General features: G+C 46.8%; 4 non-coding genes across 4 annotated transcripts; 2 read left to right on the forward strand and 2 right to left on the reverse strand.

The window, feature by feature from the left end:
• Positions 1-330: 330 nt before the first annotated feature.
• Trnaa-agc (transfer RNA alanine (anticodon AGC)) lies at positions 331-403 on the reverse strand. Its single transcript has one exon. It is a non-coding gene; the product is annotated as a tRNA-Ala (tRNA).
• A 179-nt stretch (positions 404-582) lies between these two features.
• Trnaa-agc (transfer RNA alanine (anticodon AGC)) lies at positions 583-655 on the forward strand. Its single transcript has one exon. It is a non-coding gene; the product is annotated as a tRNA-Ala (tRNA).
• A 7574-nt stretch (positions 656-8229) lies between these two features.
• Trnaa-agc (transfer RNA alanine (anticodon AGC)) lies at positions 8230-8302 on the reverse strand. The gene has a single exon. It is a non-coding gene; the product is annotated as a tRNA-Ala (tRNA).
• A 179-nt stretch (positions 8303-8481) lies between these two features.
• Trnaa-agc (transfer RNA alanine (anticodon AGC)) lies at positions 8482-8554 on the forward strand. Its single transcript has one exon. It is a non-coding gene; the product is annotated as a tRNA-Ala (tRNA).
• Positions 8555-16836: the final 8282 nt, after the last annotated feature.

Here is a 16836-nt window from a genome sequence, read left to right on the forward strand (position 1 = left end):
ACACACGTTTTGAGCCTGTACTCTCGAGCCCCAGGCCGCCAACAGACAATTTCACTTCCGTAATTACGAGTAGTTGACGGCGAATGTACAAGTTCCTGTCGTACACCCGGCGGAAGACGCCGCCAAAGACCACGGGCTGCTGGCCGTCGTCTGACGAAGCGCCCAACCAGCAGTTTCCTCTTGGGTGGTTACGTTCAACAACTATGACCAATAAGTTTGCATTATCTATCTACGTATGTATGTGTCTCTCTCTCGAGCACAAGGAAGGAGCGTACAAACATTTCTCCACCACCTGCACAAAATAAAAGAAATTGATATGAAGTTAAAATGTGGAGGTGCTGGGTATCGATCCCAGTACCTCTCGCATGCTAAGCGAGCGCTCTACCATCTGAGCTACACCCCCAGACGAGGAACGGTGCACGACGTACATAGTTTTACAGAATCTATCTCCTCCTTGCTGCGCCGCTCTTACTTATGACCCAGATTAAATCCAGTTTGGCGCCGAGCGGAGATTACGCAACGGAGCACGTAAAATATCACCCGTTTCCGTCGTACTGTCCGCATTCGAAATCGGCCTCCGTCGGGGGTGTAGCTCAGATGGTAGAGCGCTCGCTTAGCATGCGAGAGGTACTGGGATCGATACCCAGCACCTCCACGACTGTTTCGTTTTTGTATTTGCGGTACATAAAAGGGTTGTAGTCATAAAGGAGTAATTTAACAAACGCTATATTACTGAATTGCTAAGGTGACGTGATTTGTTTAATTGGTTATTTTTGTTAAAAGTGATTATGAAAACTGAAGTGGAAACGAAAGGACTCATTTACTGACCCTATTTACGTGGATGATAGCAGCGGAGAGCTGTGTTTATCGCCTTTCTTGGGGTGCAAAAGGCCTCCATGGCTGAAATTTCGGATACGCACTCCCGGTCATTGCCGCGACTTTATTTGCTTCCATAAAGGTTGTAAAAACCTTCCAAGTGCGGTAATGCAATATACGCTACGTTTAGTCGGGGCCGTCATTGGTAGTGTAGTTCACCATGTGAGGCACCAAAAGTGTTTTTTTTTTTTTGACAGTGCTTTTCATCTCCATATGATGTCGTGCTTTAATTTTAAGTTTCGTTTTTGAATGCTGTTATTTAGGGCGAAAGCATTAGATCTACATTCATTCATTCATTCATTCATTCATTCATTCATTCATTCATTCATTCATTCTTTCAGCTTTATTACCTTTTGTTTTACATAGTTTTTTTTCTCTGGTCTGCCTAAGCACCGAATGCTTGTTGGCTTTCCAGGCAGTTGGTGTAAACATACACAAAAGAGAATAAGTACACTCTCAAGTTTGAACATGACAAATACTTATTGCTCGAAAACCACATAGCAGAATTATGCATTGAAACACAATATAAACCGCAAAAACGTACTTGTGGACAGCACAAATGTATACCATTTTTCACCCATGTGAGTTACCTGAGACACAATATTCGCGAATTTTCTTAAACGTTTTCCTCCGTGTTTTTATATTATACAAATTGTTTCGGAGAGCATTAAAAAATTCTGGCACGTAATGTTTCCGCATTTTTTCCCGTAGTTTGTGAGCACTCACGGCTTCACGAACCTTTCTGCTTTTCTTAGCGCTCTACTTTTCCTAACAGGAAATTTGAACTGGTTGCAGAAGTAATATCGTGTTAGTACCTCGTACCAAAAAAGCTGGTGCACCTGAAGTATACCTAAATAAGAATACTTGTCCTCCATTTTTGCATCTTGAAATTTTGTTCCATAGGCAATACCATTTGCTATTCTGTTAATTACTCGGTTTATACATTGTTGTTTATGATCTGAGCATCCGCAAGAGGAGTCGGTGATTTTTAGAGCCAGAGCAGTGTCATCTACAAACTGGAACACGTTCGACTTCAGTGGGAGTAAGCTAAGATCAGTGACGTATATATTAAAAAGTATGGGCCCTAGCGTGCTGCCCTGAGGCACTCCACATTGTATTTCTTTAAGTCCGCTGTACTCCCCATGGAGTTTTACGCATTGATAGCGTTGTGAGAAATAACTCGTAAAGAACTTAAGAAATTGCCCACGAAACCCCAACGAGCTAAGTTTTTGTAACATCAATTTATGGTTTACTGTATCGAATGCTTTAGATAGGTCTAAAAATAACACTAATACGGCTTCGTTATTTTCAATACACGCGTTAACGAGGTCCGAAAATTCTTCTAAAAGGAAAATACTGTTTCTGTTTTTAGTGAAACCAAACAGTGCAGGATTATTTAAGTTCTACTTTTCGCAAAAGGATTGCATTACAGACGCTCTATGCTTCACCACTACATGAGACAACACTAATATTGCAATTGGTCTGTAGTTACCTAGATGGCTTTTTTTCCGTGTTTGTAAATCGGTTTCACAATGGAAAGTTTCATTTCTTTGAATATGTTTCCCGTTTCAAATATTCCATTAAGAATCTTTAAAAGCACATGTTTTAATCTGCTATAGTAACACAACAAGTCTCTTAGTCGAATGTTGTCAAATCAGGGCCAGGGCTGTTTAAATGGTTTCATTCCGCGGATGGGGCTTCAAAGCTCTGCTTTCGGTAATCAGCGGCAGATAAGCTGTGTTAGCGCACGCGCGTAGTGGCTTGTACTCTTGCGTGCGCGTTCCATCTTCGCCCCCCTTTTCCATCAATGCCTCAGCGGCTTGTATAAACGTGTCGTTAAATTTATTGCACAACTCATGCGTTTTTTTTTTCGGAAAGTTCTTTCTGATTGTGTCATCTACGCTCGCTTGTGTAATACTTCCCATTAATTTGTTCGCCATCTTCCGCGTTTTCTAACTGTCATTGGTCTGTTGGGAAAAGTGGGACAAGTGATATTTGCTTCCAGCCTGGCGTATTTTGGCTGTTACCAAATTCCGAAAAGTTCGAAACTCTTGCCTCTTCAGCGTATCCTGCGGTTCCTTCCGACATTTCTTGCCATCTTTATCTTTCGAATAACAAAGTTCCATTATTTCGGTTGTGATTCGGAAGTTCCATTATTCGGAAGTTCCATTATTTCGGTTCTTCAATTGTCTTTGCTTTAATTTTACACACCTACTGGAACGCTCGTAGATATCACGAAAAATTTCAGTTACCTTTAAAAACTACCAGTTTAAAAATGGGGTTTCGTGCATGGCCTCAAGAAGCACATCCTCATCCGTGTTAGTGGTGGTGCAGAAACTTTATTTCCAAAAAGGGTCCTGAAGGACACCTGACAGGTGTCAAGGTGTAGAGGGCATATCCAACGTCGAGACGGGAAGCCCGAGACTCTCCGTCGCTACGCGGACCTACTGGACAGCCCAGATTTGATATTTAAGTTCGCTGCTCCTGAGAGCACTGTCCCACTTGCTCTTATCCTCCAGATAGGAGGCTTGCGTAGCACAACCACACAACATGTGACCCAAGTTCACACGCCCATCACACTTTGTACACGTAGCAGTTCCGCCGTAGTCCAATCCGATGTGGTTCATCCTCCAAGGATTGGCACATGAGTCCGTTTGTAGCATGCGGAGAGTGACTGATTGCGGCCTGTCAAGTCCCGGGAGTGCAAATTCACGTCAATTTAAGCGGAAGTGCTTGGTGAGCTCGTTGTAGGCCCGAAGTTGATCCTTAAAAGCCCTGTGTGGAGACGGGGGTAGTTGGGAGGGAGCGCGGCTGATGAGTCCTCGCGCCGCCTCGTGTGCGGATTCATTGAAGTTCCGCTGTCCTCCACCGAGGTCGCCTATGTGGGATGGAAACCACACTATGAAATGATTACTAATGTTTCTACCTTCCAATAACTTGGAGACTTTGGCATCAACCCCTCCCCTGGCGAGGGCCCGAGTGGAAGCCCTGGAGTCGCTATAAATTACGCTATGTTGAGGATGAAGCAGAGCAAGTGCAATGGCCATTTGCTCAGCAACCTCAGGATTCTTGGTAAACACGGAAAGTGCGTTGCACATCCGTTCTTGAGCATCAATTACGGCTATCGAAAAGGCCTGTTTTCCATTTATCTGAGCAGCATCTACAAAAGCCGACTCCTGAGGGCTCTCGAGAGCCGCAGCTAGAAGTGCCTTGGCGCGAGACCGTCTCCCCCTTGCTTAAAGACAGGGTGGACTTTTCTGGGGAAAGGACGGACCCCGATTGAGTCTCTGATTTCTCTGCTAAGGTTCCTGACACTCTCCCTATTCTGTTCGGTAAAGATGCCCAGAGTGGTCAGAATGTCTCTGCCTGCCCTATGCCTGACAGTCGAACTACCTGTGCAGTGTGCTGGGCTTCTGTGATTTCTGATAACGTATTGTGAACACCTAGTTTCAGTAGGAGATCTGTGGATGCATTGATAGGAATCCCTAAAGCTACCTTAAAAACCCGACGAATCATGGTGTAGAGGCGTTTCTCTTCGGTTTTCTTCCAATTGAGAATAGCCGCAACGTAAGAAATATGGCATAGGACGAATGCATGGATACGCCTGATGGCGCACTTTTCGCTTATACCTCTACTCCTGTTGAGAATATGTCGAAAAATTCATAACGTAACGCGTTTTTCACTTCCCCGGTAATCTTCTGTAACACTGAGTTATTGGATCCGTTTCCTTCAATAATTAAGCCCAGAACTCTGATGGAAGTGACCTCCGGAATGCGATTGCCGTACATGCCAAAAAGCGCGATGTTGTCCTCCTGTCCTTCTCCCAACCCCTGGGCTTGCGCCCTGGTCTAGATGGGCTATAGAAAAGCAACTCCGACTTCTTTGAGGAGCATTTAAGACCCGCGGGGGTGAGGTTGAGCTCTGTGGCCCTGACAGCTTCTTGCAGTCGAGCCTCCAATTCGCCGTCACTGCCCCCCGCACTCCATACGGTAACATCATCAGGTAGATGGTGTGTTCAACCCCCTTAATATCAAGAAGTGTTCTAGCTAATTTGGACATGACCAGATTGAACAAAAAGGGAGACAGTATACCGATCCTTCAGGAGTTCCCCTGTCTCCAAGCGCGAGGAGTTCTGATATAATATCACCAATGCGTAGGGAGGCGGTTCTGCCGCTAAGAAAAAATCGAAAGTTAGAAAAGAAACGCTCGCCGAGACTAAGGTACGATATGGCCTGGAGTATAGCCGTGTGGCGTATATTGTCGAAGTCTTTTTCTACATCAAGGCCCAGAATGACCCCCGTGTCATGAGTTACGCGATCTAGTAGCTTATTTTTGATCAAGAGCATAGCTTCCTGGGTCGAAAGAACCGGGCTGAAGCCGATCATGGTATAAGGGAAGAGCTGGTTGTCCTCCGCATAACCGGAGAGCCTGTTCAGCACAACATGCTCCGCAATCTTGCCGAGGCAGGACGTCAGAGATATCGGTCTGAGGATTTTTAATCGAAGAGGCTTGCCCGACTTAGGAATGAGTATCGTATTAGCGTGTTTCCATGCATCTGGGACGAAGCCCTCCCTCCAGATATTATTGATTTGCCTGGTTACATAGCTGATGAAATTCTCCTCAAGATTACGAAGAACTCTGTTTGAAATACCGTCAAGGCCAGCAGCAGATGTACTGTTCCTGAATCGCAAAACGAATTTCCCCCTCCAAAAAAATCTCCGTCAAGCGCGTGGTTGGGAGAACCGTCTACATTACTGAAGGGGGGACGAAAGTCTGCGTTTTCAGAAGTGGCATGTACTGAATGGATAGATCTTCTAAGATCTCGTCATCCTTAGCATCCTTCTCCGCCTTGTGAATTATTTTACTCAGTAGCGACCACAGGGTTGGTTTGGATCTGGAGCCATTTTCATCTAGTAGATGTCTGAGGAGACTCCAGCGCCTCCCTTTGCGAAGTTGGCCGTCTAAAGAATTGCAAATCTCATCCCATTGTTGCCTACATAGAACTTTACAGTACTCCTCAATCTCTCTGTTTAGCAGCGTGATCTTTTCCCTAAGTCTCCTCTTCAGTCGTTGGCATTTCCACCACGCTAGTATTGATTGCTTAGCCTCAAGGAGATTAGCTAATCTGGGGTCCATCTTTTCAGTTTTAACATCCATGAGGATGGCTTTTTCCGACGCCCGAATGTCCAGCCCAAGCTGATCTATCCAACTCTCGAGCAGAGGATATCCTCTGCTCGAGATTTGGATAGCCAATACCTCTCCCGATTAGGCAGATATCTGCCTAATCGGGAGAGGTATTGGGATGGGCCCTCAATGTGCGGAATTCATCCCAATCAGTTTTAACTCTCAGCTTCTTAGAGACTACCTCGAATCTGATGATTAGAATATAGTGATCGCTGCCGAGGTGTATATCAGTATTTACCCAGCTAGGTTTCTCGATTCCCCGGACAAAAGTTAGGTCCGGCGTCGAGTCCCTGCACGTAGAAGTGCCGCATCTAGCTGGGTGACCCGAGTCGGTAATGAGAGTGAGACTAAGGCTCGAGGCGTGCGTCCATAACCTTTCGCCCTTGCCGGTGGAGTAAAGGTATTCCCGCGTTTGGTGAGGGGCATTGAAATCCCCACCAACGATCAGAGGAGCGTCACCGGCTAGCCGTGCCACTTTACTTAGGATGGCCTTGGAGCTCTGCCTCGATTCTTTTGGGCTACTATACAAATTGAGGAGAAATATGCTGCTGCTGTTGCCTACATAATTATTAAGAATGATCTCGACAGCGATGAATTCCACCTTACAATGCGACGTAAGGAGCTTATGTCGGATATAAGGGATCTTCTGAATTATCAAAATAGCCACACCCCGGCCTCTATCCTCCCGGAGACTCTCCACCTTGTATCCCGTGAAAGGGAGGTCAGGTGCAAGAGTCTCCTGAAGCATAATACGATGTGGTTTCTGGTCTAATGTGGTCTGTGGTGGTCTAATTAGCTGCAGGAGGGCCGCCTTTTTTGAGCTAAATCCTCACCAGTTCCATTGGCAGGCTCTAAACGCATTACTTATCGAGGCCATCTTGACCTTGCTGGATTGCGTTATTTAGTTTCGTATTAGTGTGGGATCTGGCCTGGTCTGCTAAAAGGTTGGGATATATCTTCACCATAGCTGGAACTACCGTACCATTCAAGTATGCCTCGATGTTTTGCAGCCTAGCCCTGACGCTCTCCTCATTGTGCTTGATAATGGTGAGTCGGTCGTTTATCTGCTTGATGCTATCATTAACGGCAGATAGAGCCTCCTTGATTTCCGACTTTGCCTTAAGCTGCAATTGAGTGGGCGTAGTAGGGCCCACTTCTTGGGAGCTGGACACTCTGCGGCCTTGCCCTCTGACGGAGCAACCTCCATGGACCTCGGAACGTCGGTATATAAGGGACACTCTCCCTTCGACGGAAGAACCTCCGTCGACCTCGAAACCTCGCTATTACAAAACCTCGCAGAATTACGTACGTCTCCTCGTATCTCAAGGTCAGGAGATAAGGAATACTGGAAAATAGAATTATTCGAAAAGCCACCAAGGCAGCAGGCGGCATCAGCACAGACACAGACATGCTGCTAGAGATGGGCACCCATTACACCATAACACCTGGATGACCCTCAAGTTAATGCGATATTCTCGTGCTCAGTAACAGCAAGACGTGCAGTCCGATTTGGAAACCAGCGCACTCATTTTTCTGGGGAACGAGATAGCACACCGAGGATTCTGCTGCCAGGCTGACATTGAGCCCGAAGACCTGCCGTCTGACACGGTGGGTGGAGGGAGAGGCTCTGGACATATCATAAATTTACACAACACTATAGGTTCAGCCATCTGAAACTTTCAGTAGCTCACAGATCGCGCACAAGAGGACAATCAGTAGCCTGGCGTGCGGTAGGATGCAAACATACACTTTTTCTCACCAAACCCTATGCCATCGACAGTGCCCGGAAAAATACCAGAATACATGCGCATAGTGCGGACTATTAGCCGTTTTACTCACACACGTTTTGGGCCCGTAATTTTGAACCACAGGCCGCCAACAGAAAATTTCACATCAGTAATTACGAGAAGTTGAAGGCCAAAGTACGAGTTCCGGTCGTACACCCGGCGGAAGACGCCGCCAAAGACCACGGGCTGCTGGCCGTCGTCTGACGAACCGCACACCCAGAAGTTTCCTGTCGGGTGGTTACGTTCAACAAATATGACCAATAAGTTCGCATTATCTATCTATACGTATGTGTGTGTCTCTCTCTCGAGCACAAGGAAGGAGCGTACAAAAGTCTCTCCACCACCTGCACAAAATTAAAGCAATCGATGTAAAGTTAAAAAGTGGAGGTGCTGGGTATCGATCCCAGTACCTCTCGCATGCTAAGCGAGCGCTCTACCATCTGAGCTACACCCCCGCACGAGGAACAGTGCACGACGTACAGAGTTTTAAAGAGTCTATCTCCTCCTGGCTGCGCCGCTCTTGCTTTTGACCCAGATTAAATCCAGTTCAGCGCCGAGTTGACTTTGCGCAACGGAGCACGTAAAACATCACCGGTTTCCTTCGTATTGTCCGTATGAGACTTCTAACTCCGTCGGGGGTGTAGCTCAGATGGTAGAGCGCTCGCTTAGCATGCGAGAGGTACTGGGATCGATACCCAGCACCTCCATGACTGTTTTGTTTTTGTATTTGCAGTAAATTAAAGAGTGCGGTAGTCATAAAAAGATAAATTTAACGAACGATATATTACTAAATTGCTAAGGTGACATGATTTGTTCTATTGGTTATTTCTGTTAAAAGTGATTATGAAAACTGAAGTGGAAACGAAAGGACTCATTTACTGACCCACTTTAGCGGATGATAGCAGCGAAGAGCTGTTTTTTATCGCCTTTCGTGGGGTGCAAAATCCCTCCATGGCTGAAATTTCGGATCCGCTCTCCCGGTCATTGCTGGGACTTTATTTGCGTCCATAACGGTTGTAAAAACCTTCCATGTGCGGTAGTGCAATATACGCTATGTTTAATACGGGCCGTCATTGGTAGTGTAGTTAACTATGTGAGGTACCAAAAGTGTTTCGTTGGGCAGTGCTTTTCATCTCCATATGATGTCTTGCTTTAATTTTATTTTAAGTTTCGTTTTTGAATGCTGTTTATTTAGGGCGAAAGCGTTAGATCTATGTTTCATGAAACGCGTGAGATGCAAAAAAAGTGCTGAGATGCATGGAATCCTGCAAAAAAATGTTGAAGTTACGCGAGTCGGGGATGGCGTGCCAGGAAAGGGAAACGAGTGCGCAAGTGGAGTAGTGCCGCACAAGCCGCTTTTAGTGTTGGCGCATGGCCGCTGGAGGAAAGGCGCGCTGGCTTGCGTGCGCTCTCATCCAGCGGCCGGGGTTGGCGTCACCGACCGGGGCTTACAGGTTGCTCCTGGCGATGGCTAGTGGGCGAACCGAGCTTCGCAGGGTGCTGTCCAGGGGCTGATCAGCTAGTGCTGGCTGAGGCGTCAAACTGCAAAAGAAACTTCTGAGGAGATCAACAGATGGCTAAACTAAGCTTTCACCTTCACATTATTAGAAGGTTCTAAAAATCTCTCGTGTGCTTTATGTTTAGCACGTTGAACTAAGCTATTATATATAATATTATACTAAAAAAGCTAGCTGCTCATATGGAGATGCATATGCGAGATGTGCGACTTTAACCGAACGGTTTACTGCAATAAAGATCGAAGTTGTGTATATACGTGTAAAAGGTATGCGTAAAACTTGCCTTGGAATTTTTATGAACTACTTGGTGCCGTGAACAAATAAAGTAAAGTAGGAAACCATGGAGGGTGAGTGAGGCACTAACATATTCTTTGAGCATTTGAAACCCACGGTTTAGTTCAAGTGTTCATTCAGGTTGTTCTGTATAAGCAGCATTTCAAAATATCATGCACCATTCCGTCTAACGAAGACGATGGTTGGCCTAATGCCAAGCTTTCTCGTAAGAGATTCCTTGGTTGCCGTCTGAGTATAGTGCCTAGAATATACTAGTATATTCTAGGCACTATAGTCTGAGTTTGCACTTTGACTCCACCCAGATAGGACTTTTTATCGCAGTGGCTTTGACTTTGAAATTTCACCATTTCATTTCACACGAAGACAGCTTCGCGTTCAACTATCATCGTCATGAAGGTGTGCATAATTTTTCTGTCTATTTTTTGTCTAATTCTGTCTAAAAAAAGACGGCGATGGTCGAGTGGTGAAACGCTCGTATCGTAAGCGGGAGGTACAAGGTTCGATCCTGGGCCGCCGGAAACCCACCGGTTTCTTTAAAGGGTACAAGCTTGTCTCGACGGTGGAACAAACGCTTGGAGCTTGACCTCAAGCAGCCGTGGGAGGCGACGCGGGAGGTCCCTCGAACCCCTTCGGGCGGGGTCTGGGACCTCTGGGCACCCACCAGTTCAAAGTGTACAAGCGCCCCCGGTCTCGGCGGGGGATGAAGGGCTTGGGCACGCACTACCACTGCGGCAGACGTGGTAGGTTCCTCTGGAGCCGCTGGTCACCCACAAGAATAAAATTGGGGACAGGCGCCCCCCGAACGGGGGATTCAGTGTACTGGAAACCGTTCCACCACGTCGGTTTGTGCCATGGGGTACGAGAATGTAGGAGGTACTCCGGTACCGCTGGGCACCAACCGGTGAAATATTGGTACAGGCACCCCCTGCACAGGGGATCTCGTGCTTGGGAAGCTACCCGACTTTGTCGGGAAATGCCCCGGTGGGAGGCTTCGCAACTTTTTAAAACCGCAGCGATGGTTCACAGGTACAGCACTCGCCTCGTATGCGGGAGGTACTGGGTTCGAATCCTGGTACCACTGGGCACCCACCGGTTTCTTTAACTGGTACAGGCGTCCCTGGTCGAGTGCGGACCCTTGAAAGGGGAACTCACGTCTGGAAAGCTGCCTTTACCCCAGAGAGGGGCCCCTGACCCTTGTCCATTTGGCGGGGACCCCGGCCACCATGCCGCGTTGCGCCATTGCCGGGGGTGAAAGAGTCTGGCGGCATGTCCTGCCACAGGCGGTTGCGAGTTGAGCGTCCACCGTGGCTGTGAAAGGCACCATGTGCATTCGTGTGCCCTGGTGGCACCGGGCACCTACCGGTAAAATAGGTACAAGTGACTTCCCGGCCTGGCGCTCGGCCCTTGTGTGGGACTACAACGCTTGGGAAGTTCACCCGGCTTGCACGGGAGGAGGAGGAGGAACAACTTTAATTACACAGCATGTCAGCGCAAAACGCGCTGGATGAGAGTGGATCCCTCTTCACAGGATTCCATATGCTGCCTTCGCCACCTGGCCCCTGGTAACCAGCCGTAGCTGATCCTCCAAGGCGGGGCTGGACAGCAAGATCTCCCATCGCTCGCTAGGGGTAAGGGTGGGGTTCTTAGTGGAGGAGTTGCTGATGAGGGGTGGGTGTTTTGGGCTGACGTCGCACTCTCCTATCATGTGGCGAAGAGTACCGAGCTGCTTGCATAACGGGCAAGTCTTGTCGTACTGATTTGGGAACATGCTGTTCAGTAAGCGAGGGTGAGGGAAAGATCCTGACTGAATCTGTCGATACAGTACTTGCTGCTCCCGCGTGAGTTCTGGGTGCGGGGCAGGAAGTTTCTGCCTATCCTCTCGATAGTGCCGCACTATCTCTCTGTAGGTCACCATAGGTTCACCTCTGGCCTCCTCCTCAGCCGTTGCCCGGAAGCTTATTTCTAAAATGCAGGGAGCCCAGCGCATAGCAACCATACCGACACAGGATTGGCTGGTGAGCAGGAGCGACGCCATGTCGTCACACGTAGCAACGATGAGGAGAACACTCTCGTTACCAGCTACCCTAGATGGGCGCAACCGGCGCAGCGCCTGTGCGAAGTTCGAACCACTGAGCGGGCCACAAGCGCTTTGGGCACGCTTGGGAAGGTAAAAGCACGGCCGCTGGTGCGCCTCTCATCCAGCTGCCGTGGTAAAAGAGTTCAAATCCAGAGGGGCGCTTGGGTAAGGTAAGCGCCAAGGAAACGAGTGTGTGCGGGCAATGCTAGGAGCAAATAATAATAATCTTTATATGCCAGCGGTGAGCGGGCCTGTGAATGCTAAGGAGCAAGTGCGCGATGCCTTACCGCCGAAAAGTGAGTTTTTACCGCACCACGGACGCGTTCGCGACCCTTCAGTGGCTTTCTTGTACTTTTGTTCATACGTTACTAATAATTACCATTTCAATGTCTGCACTCTCCTGGCCAAGGGTCGGCGTACTTCGTAAATAAAATCTCCACATTATGTATGTACATCAGGTGTGCCGCACATAATTTCCTTTATTTTGTTGGTGCCCCAATGGACGTGCGAATGCAGCAAGGAGCTGTAATTTGGAACTGATTTGATTTGGCTGTAGGGTTTAACGCCCCAACGCAACGCAGGCGATGAGGCGCGCCGTAGTGGAGGGCTCCGGATTAATTTTGACCACCTGGGGATCTTTTGCGCCGAAATCTCGTACATATGGGCGTTTTTTTTCCGCGGGTTCGATTTCCGCGGCCGGAAATCGAACCCGCGACCTCGTGCTCAGCAGCGCAATGCCTTAGCCACTGAGCCTCCGCGGCGGGTTGTAATTTGGAACTCCCAACGAGGTCAGGTCCCTTCCGTTGACCGCATCCTGTTGTTTTGTTGCTGCTGCGTACTCGTCTTTTTTTTTTTTTTTTTTCGTAAGGTCAGCAAGCAAATTTGTTAAATTATACGGCTTGACAGCTATTAATTTGGAATGGTATTTTTACAGCAGCTAACTTCGCTCTTATACTGGACGATCTACTTTTATATATGACTTGAAAAGACGAACTGTGGCAGATAGCTTCAATTTTCGGCGTGTAAAGATTCTCCAGGAGCTGTGTTGAAAAGTAATCGGCGGCCTCAGCCATTTTCTCCACCTCAAAATGGCCCGTTATTTTGCCGTATAGGGTGCTTTGAAGAAGTTCAACTTTGTTTATTATTAACGCCTTAGTTTACATACCTTTTGATTTGCTGGCAGCTGAGTACAACATGTTCAAAATGTGAGGGTACAGCAGCTGGTAGGCGACGATAGGAACAGAAACTGGTACGGCATCAATGTTGCACTTTCTTTATTCATGTGCCAGAGCCACATAAAATACAGTACACAGAGAACAAACCGCATCAGTTAAGTAAACAAATGTGTACCAAACACCATGCTACAGGGATTTATTTACAGTAATACAACCACACTACAGGGTGGTTGTATTACTGCAAACTGCAGTGTAATACAACCACCCGCAAGCAAAGATATGCTGCTAGAGGGGAAATAATTTTGAAGTGCACTGCTGCCAGAGACAACTTCATTTAGCACACGGAACAGAAATGTGCACATTTTCTCGAAGAGTTAGTGAGCAAGTTAGAATGATTTCATTTATGTGAAGATATTGTGATAAACCTCTTGTTCTCCCTCCAATCAGGACTAAAGCCCTTCCTCCTCTTCCATTATGACTAAAGCTGGAATATTTGCAACATGGGATAAACACCCTCGTTGTGGCATTAGCTGCTGTACACATACATATCAAGTGAAGGCGATCTCATTTTAATCAGCACCCTTGTATTCAATTTACACCAAGTGCCCCTGGCACTCCGTGTACTCGGTGACAATTAGATATTGTCATGGTTTTCTGCTAAGTGTTCTACGAAGCTACCAAGACATCTGCACAGATCGTAGGAATATTTCTGTGAGCAGGTGACATTTCGACAGTGGTGGCTTATGGTGGTAGAGCTGGTGGGAAATGAGAAGGCTTAATAACATCATGTCAGAAGCATAACATTAGCTGAATGAGTAAGTAACGAAGAATCTTTATTAAGGGATGGCCTGAAGCCACAATGAGAAATGAGAAGCCTATGCTATTATTAGCTTAATAACAGTGAGATATCTTTAATAGCTCACTCAAAAGACTCAGGAAACAAAGGCCTGATGGCCTTAGGACTCCAGCTAAATCTCAGAGAGTGCTGTTTTGCTGCCCAGAAGCTGACCACATTGTCCCCAAATATGGTGTTTTACCAGATCCTGCCAAATTGCCTGTTGTAATGGAATTCCAGAAGCAGAAAATGTTGATTACCTTTTGCAGCTTTACTGACATTTGCTCGTACTTAAGACACCCACCCTGTGATCAACTACGAATCTCATTGGGTCTCTGACCCAGCTCCTCAGCAAGTATAGCGGCCCCTCTAAGTAGTCAACAGCTAGTGAGGATGCATTTACTAAACTGTGCCATCTCCTCTCATCCCTGCCAATCCTGCACTATTTAAACCATAGTGCTCCAACCGGAATTCACTCCAGTGCAAGTGGTGTTGGTTTGGGGGCAGTTCTCGTTGTACGCAAGGCAGTATATAATGGGCATGTAGTCACATATGCAAGTTGTACTTGGTTAATATCAAAATGATGACAAGGGAACGCCCGGTCATGGTTGGTTGAGTGCGAATTGCTGCCCATACCGTTGCAGCTGCTCTGTCAAAGTAGTTATGGACCACCATGTGCTTTTCTGGCTGTCCCCGCTAAAAGATCCATTTGATTGCCTAGCAAGTTAGGCTTTGAGAACTACAGGACTATGACATACAAGCCATTTATTGCTCGGGCTGTAGGCACCATGATGCTGACGCTCTTTACCGTTCTCTGCTGCTGCATGACAATGAGGAAGTCTCAAGCACTGATTGCTACATGTTGTCACTCGAGATACAGTAATCACTCGTCAACTGAAAGTCATAAAATCCGCTGAAAATTTTGTTTCGAGTTACCGAAATGCAGAAAACTTCTGGCCAGGTCACTGATATAAGAGCTAGTGCTGCTAACAAAGGCAAAATAATTTGCAGGGAAACAAATTTTTATGATTTCATAAGAATGGCGTGATGCTCGCCCATTTCGCCTTCGCATCTGGTCTTAGAAAGGTGTTCTTCAACTGCTCGATGCAAGCGCATAAATCAAAGGTTGCCACCGCTACATTCTACTTTGATGCGAAGCGGGTGCAGCATGTTTTTTGTTTGTGCCATAATAGGCACTTCTCGAGGCTCCTTATCATCCATACGATAAGCTGCATTGGCCACAGCTACGTCAACGATGCAGGCATTTGTCAGCATTCCGGTCATGAGGACATCGGCCTCCTACAACTCGTCCTCCTTGTGAATTCGCCATTCCCGACTGTTTGGCACATAGTGGGGAACTAAGCGTTCGAACAGAGACCTTATCAGCTGCCTGTAGTGGGCTTTGCTGCATGTCCTCTCTGCCAACATTTTGAGATATCCATGGTCTTGCAAAAAAAAGTTTTGAGATAAAGGGGTGCAAATACATAGCGCCTATGACGAGAAAAAGTTTCGACTTAACCAATATTTCAAGATAGCTGAGATTGTGTTATTGAGGGATTACTGTATACTAAATGTTATCAGAGTAAAAGAAAGATTCATGGATTTCCTCCATCTTGAGCTTCCTGTGTGGCTTATTTGCATATGGTGCACCTTAGACACTATGCCAGAAATCATCACACTTTGCCATTCATGATGAAATGCTGCTCCAGTACAAGCATTGAACCAAAGGCAGCAAATGGCTTGTCTAATTCCGTGGCATCTAGACTCACAAATATGTGCCTATTTTCATAAAGAACTGCACTGTGCCCATGCTGGGGCATACAAAATATATCAACACTTGCAGTTCTACTGGTGAGGCACGTACATTTCAATTTGTCAATACGTTCATTCTGTGTTCCATGCCGATGCCAAAAAATCTCTACTCCTTGACGGAACTGGTCTTATGCAGCCTTTACTATTTTCAGTGTGCTGTCGACTACTTGATGTGGTATGCAGAGACTGCCTGCTGCTACTGTGCGCAAAGCTGCCTCCTTTGTTCCGTGGCAATTAACTGTGCAACAAAGAGCATCCCGTAAAAAGCCTAGTAACCTAAAATGGGTTTTTTCATTCAAAGTTATCAAGGCTCTCTTCAAAGCTTGCTGTACCATTTACAGCACCAGTGCATACCATCCTGACACTGCCACACATGCTACAACCAGCCTATCTCCATTTTTTTCTTCGTGTAAACGCAAGCCCCCGCACACCATTGCCCTGATCACTCAAAGTGAACGCTTATTGTTGATGTTGCTAAGCACTCAGGATAATTTCATCAACTGGCCTGATCATTAACAAAGATAGCAAGATCAAGAGTGTCAGAAGCCACACCACGATGGCAGCACGCCTCATTTTACCTATTTACCAAGCTCACTCATCAGGCTGTGGTTGCCACCAAGTTCTCCTGGCTAGAGCAGTAAACTGCTTTCGCATTATCATGGCCTCTACCGCGTCGTCAAATGTACATATCCCGCAAATATGTGGTTCGGCTTTTACTCCACCTCTCCAGCACCAAAACATCCATGACGTCTATTTCCATCACCTGAAGCCTTAAATAGACCCTTTTATCATCTCATCTGCCATGTTGCTAGAGGATGGCTTTTTTTTTCTTGTGGGCAACTGCAAGAAAGACTGTCACCAACACCATGTCCACTTAAACAATTGACAGACATAACCAGCGTCGGGCATTCGCCATGAATGGCCATGCACAACAGAAGAGCCACTATCCGCACTCCTACAACAAAAGGACACCAACTCTTGGCCATCGTAACGTTTTGGGACTAGTCCTCTCAGTCCAAGAATAAATCTTCCCTTCAACTATGAAAAAAGACAAGGAGGGGGTTGACTTTCAGGGATACATCCACGTGACTGTCTGCCCACTGCACTGAAACACTCCACAGCAAAACAAAAACACACAGCACCACACGCCCCAGAATGAACAACAGAAAAAAGTTGAGGGTGAGGAATTTGCACAGAGCTACATATACGTGACTGTCTGCCCGCTGCTCTGAAGCAGCACTTCACAGCAAAATGAAAAAAACACAGCACTGCACGGCCC

The sequence above is a fragment of the Haemaphysalis longicornis genome, unplaced genomic scaffold, assembly GCF_048455015.1.
Source record: "Haemaphysalis longicornis isolate Haplotype H1 unplaced genomic scaffold, Haemaphysalis longicornis Haplotype H1 scaffold_5, whole genome shotgun sequence".
Classification (NCBI taxonomy): Eukaryota; Metazoa; Arthropoda; class Arachnida; order Ixodida; family Ixodidae; genus Haemaphysalis; species Haemaphysalis longicornis.